Source organism: Euphorbia lathyris, chromosome 5, assembly GCF_963576675.1.
Source record: "Euphorbia lathyris chromosome 5, ddEupLath1.1, whole genome shotgun sequence".
Classification (NCBI taxonomy): Eukaryota; Viridiplantae; Streptophyta; class Magnoliopsida; order Malpighiales; family Euphorbiaceae; genus Euphorbia; species Euphorbia lathyris.
In genome coordinates, this window is record NC_088914.1 from 88,987,078 (window position 1) to 88,993,077 (window position 6,000).

The window sequence follows — 6,000 nt, forward strand, 5'->3', positions numbered from 1 at the left end:
TTTGTCCGTATCATTGTAAATTTTTTCAAAATTTAAACTAGATTTGGACTATAAAAGTAGGATTGAGTCATTTTAAACAAACTTACAGAAATTTATCGTCTATTATATATTAATCAGGTTGGATTTTGTAATTAAATACAAACTCAATGAGTTAATTAACTATTCAGAATCTTAATTTGTCTGAAATATGGACCAAAACCATCCATAATAAGGGTTGTTCCAACAGTCAAGAAACCGAAACCATCCATGGTAGGGTGGTTTTGGCGGCCGAGGGGGCTCGAGCCCCTCCTGGCCCCTATTGTCTCCACCGTTTGCACTTGTCGAATTAGACAATTAAAAGTTATGGTAACAGAAATTGATACACTAGATGTTAGGTCGGATTTTTCCCTAAAACAGTTTTTGATGCCTATGGCTAGTCACCAAATTGGAACCACGAAGTACATGTCCTTTTTTCGATCGAAAAGAACTTATTCGGTATCACAATATTGTCACCATAGTGAAAATGGAAGTGAACGTGGCTTCGAATTCACCTTCTTTTTGGCATCGATCATTGGTTTGATGAATGTGCAAGATGGAAATCTTCGATCTTTCTTTTTACCCTATTAGTGAGATTGAGAAAGCTTTATACCTAAGGAAAAAGATGTGAAAAGAGAGAGAACCCATCCCCATAACTTCAACCGGGTGTTCAATGTTAAACATCTCACATTGCTAAATAAGTAAGCTATACGGCTCCTTAAATATGTGAAGCAATCCTCACCTTTTAAGGTACCTTTTGGAATGAGTTAGACCTTTGTTTTCAAGATGTTGGTTCTGAGATTTCACATGCCCCTCTGCAAAGTAAAGTGCTCAACCAAAAAAAAATGAAAAATATAATATTGGGTAATTTTAAAAACAATCCAAGTGGTTACATGAATTGTCAAACGAATGTCTGTGGTTTTTTTTGGCGATTAAGAGAGTATGAAGGTTCCTCGCTTTGCTAAAAACGATGATCTTTTAGTTTGACACCCTAAAAATGACATTTATGAAACTCAACTTCATTTTGATGTCATTTAGGTATTGTTTTGTGAGAAGAGTTAAACTGAATGATTAGAGAGAAAAAGTTCAAAAACTGATGATTTTGGAAAATAAAACATATGAGTCCATAATAAATGTGATAATAAAGAACTTTAATTCTTGGAAGTTTTGATTTTGAGGTTGTTAACGGACATTTTTAAAGTGTCAAACTAAAAGATTTTCAATTTTTTTTTAGCAAAGTGATGAACATCAGCCCTCTCTTGATCGAATAAAATCACAGGCATGTGTTTAAAATTTTTTGTAACTACATGAGTTTTTTTTAGAATTTATCCTATAATATTTTAACTACAGAAATAAAGTAAAAATAGTTTTTCTTACACTGTTTTGAAAACAAAATCACTAATTATACTTTTATAATCAATATCTTTAAACAAATCATGTTAAATAGATAATAAAGTTAATATATTTAATCTTTCTTGTGATATGATGATAAACCCAAAATATACCTAAAATAGCATACATTAATATGTCAATTTCATGTAAAAAATACATTAATTATGTTATTTTGGAAAGATTTCACGTTAGTATTTGTTACTTGTGTGCAAGGTGTTAATTATTTGAAAAAATCCAAATAGAAGCTAAAATGGAGTAGAAATGAGTAAGAAATCAAGTTTTCAGTGAAAGACGCGTACGAGAATCAAAAGCCGTGTCAGAGATTTTCAGCACACAAATAAGAAAGAGATTACAAGTCTCTGTCGCGACCGAGATTGTCAATATCTCGATCGCAACACGCGCCCTGCAGCAACAGCAGCGCGAATTCCGTCCATTCCTTCTTGTTCCCAAAACCGCGATAGAGATTCCTAAAATCTCTACAGAAACATCAAAGGAATTCAGGACATTTTACATGTTTTAAATTCCAAACGACACATCCTTTCATCCGGATAGAGGCGACTCTTCACCAACAGACACGTCTCTTCAACACACCTCTTGAACAATTATAAATAGAGGAGAAATTCAGAATTCTATGTTGGTTATTCTAGTTCATAATTTTGTTAGAGACAAACTTGATATACATGTTGTACAAATAGTTAGATACACGATGCATAATTTATAATTTACATTAGAGTTTTCTTCAAAGTCGAGTTTATACTCTGTAGATTAGGCCGGGAGGCGCTATTTCGAGGATTCAGCGAGAAGAATCAGTATTGGGGGGCGACCCACGGTCTGACAAACCTACGAAATTGAGTAAAGGATTGACAATCCAGAACTCAATATAGTCAAATGCCATTCAAACTTCTTTTTCTCTGTTAACTTGTGACGTTTCAATTCAAACTAATAAATATCTTTTTAGTTCAATTCCATTTTTACTATTGTTTTATTTAAAGTTGGATCTAGCGATATTCTTTAAGTAAATCTAATTGGTGTTTCATGCAACAATATTTAGAAAGAGATTTGGTATTTTCTCATACAAACTTGTTAGGCACTTAAGCAAATTCGGATTTATGCTTGATCATTGCGGTAACTCGAATAGTTGGGTTTAGATTCCGAATTTGATTAAAGTTTTCAGTCTTAGGCCGGAAGGAAAGATTGGTAATAGTTCAATGCTTTTAAATTGAATCAATTGGTAATTTATTATATCTTATTAATCAAATCAAAGTTATAAGTTGTATTTTCGCTTAGTGTAAATAAGCCTTTGAACTAACTTTAATATAAACATAATTTCTATAAATTGTAATCTAAACTATAACCAAAATTTGAATCAAAAACATTTTTAAACCATTTAACGATTTTTCTATTAACCTCGAGAAAACGAATTTAATCAAGAATTATAAGTTTTTATTATCAAAACTTTCCCTGTGGGATCGATATCTTTTTATTACTACAAGTGATGTCGTGCTCTTGCGGAAATATCGCAACATATGATTAATCGTAAATTGATTTAAGTAACTTTAATTTTTGACAAACTTTTTTTTACAGATGTAAATAATATCTTGTACGCAATAAATACATTTGGAAAACAATCAAATCGTTTCAAATAACTCGGTATCTCAATAACATTTTCTTTTTTCTCTTTTAGTAAAATACTCCATTCGTTTCATATTACATGTCTTTCTAGAGAGTTGTACAAAATTAAGAATATTATAAAAATGACTTTGATGTCCACTATTTATTTATTTTATAATAAGTCCAATATTATAATTACTCTTCACGTTTTATAGCAGAAAGAAAGTGACTTAATGTGTATTAATTATATCAAAATGACATGTAATACAGAGGGAGTAGTTCCGAAATATTATAAATTTTGAAATAAATCTTAACTATCAATATCACAAAAATCTTTTTAGTGTCTTTATTATTGGAAGGCTCTGTGAGATCGCACTTCCTGCACACCCTAAGGACCATCTCTGGATGTTGCTTTCGTTAACCCCTCTACCTAGAACCAGCGTTAAAAAAATATTGGTTGGACCACCTAGGCCATGTCTAGGTGCTCAAAATTGAAAATCCATTCTGATTTTCCCCACCTAGGCTCCTAGGCTTTTTTGGTCCACGTGCCATTTTTTGGCCGTTTAGGTAGCACCGACACCGCCTAGGGGCGCCCCGAGTCTGCCTAGACGTCGCCATGTGATAACAAAAAATGCTTTTATTTGCTTTATTATAATTCACTTTTGAACACTGTTGCATGGTTTTGAATAAATTGTGTTTATTATTTTCAAATATTTTTGTTTAATTGTATTGTTTATCAATTTTCAAGTTACAGGGGTAAATTACACCCATGGCCAATGGATTTTACTTATTTTCACGGTATATACTTCAAAATGTAACATAAAAGTCACTCAACTTTACATTTTCTAATATTATGATCACTTATAAAGTTTAACTAACATCTCAAAATGATCGTTAACGACTTCAAGATAGAAATGTACAAGAATTAAAGTTGCTTAGTACTTTTATGAAAAAGCAAAGAGAATCCATTTTGCAAAATGTTCTAAACAAACTATACTTACTATTAATTATGTCAATATTTGGTATTTATGGTATGTTCACATTTTGTATTTATGGTATATCACCATAACTATAGTCAAGCCTACGTATCCACTCTGTCTTGCTCTACTGCTGAAGTCGAGTATCGAGATATGGCAAATGTAGTTTCTGAAATATGCTGGCTTTGCAATTTGTTCTTGGAACTTCATTGTACCTTATCAAATCTACATTGGTGTATGTGACAACGTTAGTGCTATCTACCTTTTCGGAAATCCCGTCCAACACCAACAGACAAAGCACATTGAGATGGACATACATTTCGTCTGTGAAAGGTAGCTCATGGCCACGTTCGCGTATTACATGTTCCCGCACGTCATCAAATTGCCAACATATTTATTAAGGGTGTACCGATTCAGCTATTTAAAGATTTCAGAGTTAGTCTCAACGTTCATCTTCCTCCTACTTCGACTACGGAGTGTATTAGATTATGTCAATATTTTGTATTTATGGTATGTTGACATATTTTATATCTATGGTATATCAATATAATTATAGGCGTGACCATGTAATTGTAGGTTTGACTACGTAATTGTGTTAATTTTAGGCGTAAGCTAACAAATCCGATATATATTTCAATCAAAGTTAATAGAATTATCGGGAATTAGGGGATGTTTGGTTACCTATTTTTCTGCTCGTGTTTACCTTTTCACTCTAAAATGGAGTGTTTTAGGTGTTTGGTTAGACACCTCATGTTTGCCTTTTATAACTAAAAAATAGCTTTTTACAAAAGTAGAGAATCTCTGCTTTTTAGAAAAGCAGAGAATTTCTGTTTTTTAGAAAATCAGCTTTTTCCAACAGCAAATAGCAAACTGTAACCGCAAACAACATAAAGCAACAGCAAACAGAATGTAAACCAAACGAACCCTTAATCTCTTTCGCCTACTTTAAGGATATAAACTTGCTTAGAATCACATTATCAATCTCTTATTCCTATGTGATAAAGTAGCAAGAGATTTAGACAACTTTGAAATATATCAATATAGTATGAATATTAGATGAGAATAATCTCTTATTCCTATGTGATAAAGTAGCAAGAGATTTAGACAACTTTGAAATATATCAATATAGTATGAATATTAGATGAGAAATCATATATATAAATATATAGTAGAATATTGCTTTTCCAAATATATAATTTAGTTGAAAGCTACTTAAAGTTAAGTTACCCCTATTAATATATATAAAAACAAAAGCTTATCCTTTAATTGCTAATTAAACTACCTAAAATCAATTTATTGGATTGTCAATTTCCATCAACTTGAGTTCATATTACTCCACAAATATTTATATTAATATTATTTATTAGAACTAAATTCTAAATTTGGTAGCCTTTCATTATCCTAATCAACTTCACATATTTTATCAGGGATGTTATACATATTCCTCAACTTTAAAGTTGAGCATCCAAACATCTAAGGCTAAATCACACCCATGGCTACTGAACTTTACCCATTTTCACATTATGGCCACTAAACTTTATTTCTTCCCATTATGACCACTGAACTTTACACTTTTTAACACTGGTGGCCACTCAATTTTAACTAACTACTCAAAATGACTGTTAACGATCGTTAATGACCTCAAAATGAAAATATTCAAGAATTAAAGTTGTTTAGAACGACATTTACCATGAAACCACATTTTTTTATTTTTGAAAATCACATTTTTTGGAGCTTTCTCTCTCTAAAAATTCACTTTCTCTCTCCTAACCAAACAACACCTAAATGACCTCAAAACGAAAATTTTCAAGAATTAAAGTTCCTTAGAATATTATTAACGCTTTGGATTTTTTAATTTTTAGCTGTCAATGGTCGTTTTGAGGCGTTGAGTGATCACCGGTGTTAAAAAAGTGTAAAGTTCAGTGGCCATATTGGGAAGAAATGAAGTTCAGTGGTCATACTGTGAAAATGGGTAAATTTCAGCGGCCATGGGTGTAAAGTCCTG